Source organism: Equus caballus, chromosome 17 (genome assembly GCF_041296265.1).
Source record: "Equus caballus isolate H_3958 breed thoroughbred chromosome 17, TB-T2T, whole genome shotgun sequence".
NCBI lineage: Eukaryota > Metazoa > Chordata > Mammalia > Perissodactyla > Equidae > Equus > Equus caballus.
The window spans coordinates 16,483,316-16,491,326 of NC_091700.1; positions in this window are offsets into that span (position 1 = coordinate 16,483,316).

Consider the following 8,011-nt stretch of genomic DNA (forward strand, 5'->3'; position numbering starts at 1 on the left):
TCCTGAGCCATGTCCAGTCTACTAATGAACCCAAAGGCATTCTTCATTTCTGATACAATGTTTTTGATGTAGCATTTCATCTTGATTCTTTCTTCAAATTTTCATCTCTCTGCTTACATTACCCATCTGTTCTTGCATGGTGTCTCCTTTTTCCATGAGAGCCCTTAGCATATTAATGATAGCTATTTTAAGTGCATAGTCTGATAATTTCAACATCCTTGCCACGCCTGAATGTGGTTCTGATGCTTACTGTGTCTCTTCAAACTGTGCTTTTTGCATTTTAATATGCCTAGTAATTTTTTGTTGAAATCTAGACATGATATACTGGGTAAAAGGAACTCCAGTAAATAGACCTTTAGTGATATAGTTGTAAGATGTGGGAGGAAGGGAAGAGCTCTATATTCCTAGGATTAGGTCTCAGGTTTTTAGTGAGCCTGGGCCCCTTGACACGTGCTTCTCAGTTTTTTCTTCCCCTTGGGCAGGACAGGATGGCTAGAGAGAGCTGGAGTTGGACATCTCCCTTCTCCAAGTTTCATCAGGCTTGGATAAAGCCCTAGCAGGTCAGGCTCTAGTAACAGTTTCTCTTGAGGCCTTGTTAAGAAGAACAGAATGGTCTGGACTATTTCAAAATGATTCCTTTACTTCCTCCTGCCAGAAGCCTGAGAGGATTTTTCTCCAGTATTGGCTGTTAGAACCTGGCAGAGCTCTTGGAAATAAAACTCAAAAAAATGTATTGGAGCCTCACTACGAATGCACCCTCCTGGAATTTTTAACTCTCAAACTTGTCCACACTGAGCCCCCAGCAATCCACCAATTACAGTTTAGGTTTCTCACCTTGGCACTGGTTCCCGTGGAGGTTTCTGCTCTAGACTTTCTGCTTAGGTAAGTTGTGATTTTCTGTGTCCTCTTGTCTTTAATTTCAGGGGCAGCAATGTGCCCTGGGACCTCACTTCTCATATGGAAGTTGCTGATTTTCAGTTTGTTCAGCTTTTTACTTGTTGTTAGGATGAACTCCAACTTCCAACATCCTTACATGCTGCACTGGAAACCTAATAAGCTTCCTCAACTCTGTAAAATACAATTTGAAAAACTCCAGCTGAGGTAGACAACTTTTTATATGACTGAAGAGCCACTTTTTCTACTAAGAGGAACTACTGGACAAGTGATCAGAAGACACTGAAGCCTTTTTAGAGGTGTTTACAATCAGGGAAATCCCTGAGCTCCAAGATAGCTGTACCTTTAGGAACCAAAGTAAATAAATTACCTTTATATTTGAGGTTTAATCAGAAATCTCAGGTAACCTGAAAGTGCCAATAGAGAAGCCCTCTATTGCTAGATTTTAGAGGTCATTTATCAACACACTTGATAAACATAACATAGGTATAACTGGCAATTACATGACCTCTTCCTCCCTCAAACAACAAAAGGATGTTTATGGGGGATGAAGATGGCAGCATAAGAAGAGCCTGATCTTACCTCCTCCCACTTTCACAACAAATGTACAGCTACATATGGATCAATTCCCCCTGAAAAGAAACTAGAAGCTAGTGGAACACCTGCTCCACAACAAAGGAGAAAAAGGACCACATCAAGATGGGTAGGAGAGGCAGAGAAATAGCCCCAAATACCCCCATCCCCAGCATGGTGGCACACAATAGAGAGGAATGTCACCAGATGGGCACTTCTCCCAGAGAGTGAGGGGTGGGCTCCCCACATCAGGCAGTCCAGCCCCTCGGGTCTGCACCAGAGAGACAAGTTCCCAAAATATGCGGCTTAGAAAACCAATGGGGCTGACAACCAAGGGTTCCAAAGTGCTAAAGGAAACAGATCCCCTCTTAAAGAGCAAACATGCAGTCTCACTCACCTAGAGACCCAGCAAAATAACAGCAGTCTGAAAAGTGCTAAAACTATATGTGAAAGAGAGTCATTTGTGAATCTAAAAACAGCAGCCAGAGGGGTGGGGGATGGTGAAAACACTCACTGGGGACTGAGGCACTGGCAGAGGCCACTGCTGCGCTCCCCACCTAACCTGCCCACACAGGTGGCTACAGCATTCCCTGCTCTCTGGCAGGTCATGCAGGTATGAGCAGACACAGCATTCTCATGCACCCTAGCTAAAGTCTGAGAGCTCATGCCACTGTGACTGAAGAATGAGTGACAGAGGCATTATCCCACTCCCAGCCTAAAGCCGAAATGAATTCCCCTGCCCCTGGGCTGGGGCTCACAAGAGCGAGCAGTCACGACAACCTCTCACTCCCAGCAACATCCCCCGAGCCTACCATCACACAAGAGCAAAGACAGGGCACATTCCAGCTGCAATGTGAAAGCCCATGAGCATGCTCATTCAAGTCAACCCGCCCCCTGCTTGTGAAGCCAGAAAGCAAGCCCTGCACCCTACACTCTCAAACTTCCTGGCTAAAGCCAGGAGGCTAATGGAATCAACACAGGGGACACTCCCTGACTGCCTGGCCCTGGTAGCTGTTGTTCCTGAAGTCCATGGAAGTGTAACAATCAGAAAGACAGTTCTTAACAGGCTACCACCCCCACAGGGCACTGCACCAACAGCCAGCTGAAACACAAACCTAGTCTTCCTATAAAAAAAGGCATATTTACCTAGCCTGGAGCTTCACCCTGAGGGAGAGGCTTCAGGTTTCCCACACATCTAGAGGCTAATGAGGCACTCTCAGGGAATGCAAGAAAGGAGATACTATCCTTGCACACCCCCTTGGCCGCACTACAGCTCAACAAGACTCCCCAGAAGGGAGCTTACACACTCTTCAGGAACCCCAATATCTGCAACTATTGCCCTGGGGACACCACCACATCTCCTAGTCTGGAGGCCAGTAGGGATTACAACTGTAGCCCCAGAGGGCTTCCAATCAACCTGAAACTAGGTGCTAAATGAGATCTGTCCTCTTGGAACACTGACAAGTCTTGGCACACCCTCAACAACAGAGGCACATCAAGAATAAATCAGACAGTCTAGACAAACACAAAAGTTTAGAGAGAAAACTAGAGTAGGGTTGAACGAGAAGGACCATCACCTACACAAGACCACACTTTCAAGATTGAGAGAGGTAGGAGTTTTCCCTAATACATAGAAACAAACACAGAGAGCCAAGCAAATGAAAAAACAAAGAAATATGCTCTAAACAAAGGAACAAGATAAAACGTCAAAAAAAGACCTTAATGATATAAAGATAAATAATCTACCTGATAAAGAATTCAAAGTAATGGTCATAAGGATGCTCACAGAACTTGGGAGAAGAATGGATAAACAGAGTGAGAAATTCAACAAAGAGTCAGAAAATATAAGAAGAACCAGTGAGAGCTGAAGAGCGCAATAACTGAAATGAAAAATACACTAGATGGAATCAATAGTGGATTAGATGACAGAGAAGTATGGATCAGTGAGCTGGAAGACAGGGTAGTGGAAATCACCCAATTAGAACAGAAAAAGAAAAAAGAATTTAAAAAATGAGGAAAATTTAAGGGACCTCTGGTGCAAGGTCAAGGATACTAACATTTGCATTATAGGGGTCCCAGAGGAGAAAAAAGAGAGAAAGGGGCAGAAAACCTATTTGAAGAAATAATGGTTGAAAACTTCCCTAACTTGGCTAAGGAAACAGAGATTCGGGTCCAGGAAGCACAGAGAGTCCCAAACAAGATGAACCCAAAGAGATCTACACCAAAACATATCATAAGTGAAATGGCAAAAGTTAAAGATAAAGAGAGAAAAACCACTAGTCACACACAAGGGACTATCAAATGATTTTTCAGGAGAAACCTTATAGGCAAGAAGGGAATGACAGGATATATTCAAAGTGCTGAAAGGAAAAAACTTACAACCAAGAATACTCTACCTGGCAAGGTTATCCTTCAGAATTGAAGAAGAGTTTCCCAGACAGGGACACTACCACTAAACAGTTCAGCACCACTAAACTAGCCTTATAAGAAATGTTAAAGGGACTTCTTTAAGCAGGAAAAAAAAGGGCCATAACTAGAAATAAGAAAATATACATAAGAAAAAACCTCACTGGTAAAGGCAACTATATAGTAAAGGTAGTGGATCAACAACTTATAAAACTAGTATGAAAATTAAAGGAAAAAAGTAGTAAAATCAACTGTAGTTACAGTAAGTAGTTAAGGGATACACGATAAAAACTTGTAAAATATGACATCAAAAACATAAACTGGGGGATTTAAAAATATAGAGCTTTTAGAATGCATTCGAACTTAATGAACTTTCAACTTAAATAGACCTCTCTACATAGAGATTGTTATATATGAACCTCACGGTATCCACAAACCAAAAACCTATAATAGATATACAAAAAATAAACAGAAAGGAACTCACATGTAACAATAAAGAAAGTCAACAAACCACAAGGGAAGAAAGGAACAGAGACGAACTACAGAAACAACCAGAAAACAATTAGTAAAACTGCAATAAGTACATATCCATCAATAATTACTTTAAATGTAAATGTACTAAATTTTCAAATCAAGAGACAAAGGGTGGCTGAATGGATCAAAAAACAAGACACATCTATATGCTATGTCTAAGAGACTCACTTCAGATCTAAAGACACACAGAATGAAAATGAAGGGATGGAAGAAGATATGCCATACAAATGGAAAAAAAGAAAGCTGGGGTAGCAATATTACTATCAGGCAAAATAGACTTTAAAACAAAGACTGTAACAAAAGACAAAGAATGGCAATATCTAATGACAAAGGGATCAATCCAACAAGAGGATATAACATTTGTAAATATTTATGCACCCAACATAGGAGCACCTAAATATATAAAGCAAATATGTAAAGAGAGAAACTGAAGTAATACAATAATAGTAGAGACTTTAATACCTCACTTACATCAAATGATAGATCATCCAGACAGAAAATCAACACGAAAACATTGGCCTTACATAACACACTAGAACAGAAAGACTTAATAGATACATAAAGAACATTCCATCCAAAAACTGCAGAACATACACTCATTTCAAGTGCGCACGGAACATTCTCCAGGGTAGATCACATGTTAGGCCACAAAAAAGTCTCCAGAAATTTAAGAAGACTGAAATCATATCAGGCATCTTTGCTGACTACAATAATGTAAAACTAGAAGTCAACTATAAGAAGAAAACTGGAAAGAACACAAATACATGTAGACTAAACAATATGATACTATACAACCAACGGGTTAACAAAGAAATAAAGAGGAAATCAAAAAATACCTTGAGACAAATGAAAATGGAAAAACAACATTCTAAAATCTATGGGATGCAGCAAAAGCAGTTATAACATGGAAGTTTATAGCAATACAGGCCTATTAAGAAAGAAGAAAAATCTTGAATAAACAATCTAACTTTACACCTAAAGGAACTAGAAAAGGAAGAACAAACAATGATCAAAGTTAGTAGAAGGGAAGAAAAAATAAAGTTCAGAGCAGAAATAAATGAAAGAGACGAAGAAAACAATAAAGATGATCAGTGAAACTAAGAGTTGGTTCTTTGAAAAGATAAACAAGACTGAAAAATCTCTAGCCAGACTCATCAAGAGAGGACCTAAATCAATAAAATTAGAAAGGAAAGAGGAGAAGTTACAACCAACAGAAATACACAAGACCATAAGAGATTACTATGAACAATTATACACCAATAAATTGGATAACCTAGAAGAAATGGACAAATTCCTACAAACACACATCTTTCAAGATTGAATCATGAATGAATAGAACAATTACTAGTAACAAAATCCAATCAGTAATTTAAAAACTTTCAGAAAAACAAGTCCAGTACCAGACAGTTTCACAGGCGAATTCTACCAAAGACTTAAAGAACAGTTAATACCTATCCTTCTCAATTTATTCCAAAAAATAAAGGAAGAGGAAGAAATGCTTCCAAACTCATTTTTTTAAAAGATTTTATTTTTCCTTTTTATCCCCAAAGCCCCCCAGTACATAGTTGTGTATTTTTAATTGTGGGTCCTTCTAGTTATGGCATGTGGGATGCCACCTCAGCATGGCTTATTGAGCAGTGCCATGTCCGTGCCCAGGATTCGAACCAGTGAAACCCCAGGCCACTGAAGCAGAGCGCACGAACTTAACCACTCAGCCAAAGGGCTGGCCCATCCAAACTCGTTTTATGAGGCCAACATGACCCTGATACCAAAACTAAACAAAGACATCACAAAAAAAGAAAATTACAGGCCAATATCTGTGATGAACACAGATGCAAAACATTATGTTAGCAAGACCAAACTCAACAATGCATTAAATGGATTATAGACCAAGATCCAGTGGGATTTATGCCAAGAATGCAAGGCTGGTTCAATATCCAGAAATCAAAGTGATAGGATAAAACTCATACGATCATATCAACAGATGCAGAAAAGCATTTAACAAAATTTAACATCTACTTATGATAAAAACTCTCAATCAAGTGGGTATAGAGAGAATGTACCTCAACATAATAAAGGCCATATATGACAAATCCACAGCTAACATCATATTCAACAGTGAAAAACTGAAAGATTTTCCTCTAAGATCAGGAAGAAGACAAGGATGTCCACTTTTGCCACTTTTATTCAACATAGTAAGACAGTCCTAGCGAGAGCAATTAGGTAAGGAAAAGAAATAGAAGGCATCCAAACAGAAAAGAAGTAAAACTGCCTCTGTTTGCAGATAACATGATATTACATACAGAAAACCCTAAAGACACCATCAAAAACTGTTAGAGCTAATAAATACATTCAGTAAAGTTGCACAATACAAAATCAACATGCAAAAATTGGTTGTACTTTTATACACTAGCAATGAATTATCAGAAAGGAAAATTAAGAAAATAATCCCCTTTACATTTGCATCAAAAAGAATATAGTAACTAAGGATAATTTAACCAAGGAGGTGAAAGACCTGTATACTCTGAAAACTATAAAACACTGATGAAAGAAATTGAAGATGACACAAATAAATGGAAAGACATATCGTGCTCATGGTTTGGAAGGATTAATATTGTTAAAATGTCCATACTATGCAATGCAATCTACAGATTTAATGCAATCCTATCAAAATTCCAATGGCATTTTTCACAGAACTAGAACAAACAATCCTAAAATTTGTATGGAACCACAAAAGAGCCCGAATAGCCAAAGCAACCTTGAGAAAGAAGAACACAGCTGGAAGTATCAAGCTCCTTGATTTCAAAGTATACTACAAAGCTATAGTAGTCAAAATAGTATGATACTGGCACAAAAACAGGTACCTAGGTCAACAGAACAGAGAACCCAGAAATAAACCCATGAGTATATGGTCATTTAATCTATGACAAAGAAGGCAAGAATATATAATGAAGAAAAGACAGCCTTTTCAATAAATGGTGCTGGGAAAACTGGACAGCTACATGCAAAACAAAAAGAAACTGGACCACTATCTTACACCATATACAAAAATATATTTGAAATGGATTAAAAGTTTCAATGTAAGACCTGAAACCATTAAACTCCTAGAAGAAAACATAGGCAGTATGCTCTTTGACATCAGTCTTAGTAGTATTAGTAATATTTTTTTAGACCTGTCTCCTCAGGCAAGGGCAACCAAAGAAAACATAAACAAATAGGACTAAATCCAACTAAAAAGCTTTCAAACAGTGAAGGAAACCATCAACAAAATGAAAAGGCAAGCTACTGAATGGGAGAAGATATTTGCAAATCATATATCTGATGGGTTAATATCCAAAATACATAAAGAAGTTATACAACTTAATATCAAAAAAACAAACAACTTAACAAAAAATGGGCAGCGGGCCTGAAAAAACATTTTTCCAAAGAAGACACACAGACAGCTAACAGGCACATGAAAAGATGCTTAACATCACTAATCCTCAGTGAAATGCAAATCAAAACCACAATGAGATATCACCTCACATCTTTTACAATGGCTATCATCAAAAAGACAAAAAATAACAAGTGTTGGCAAGGATGTGGAGAAAGAAAACCCTCATGC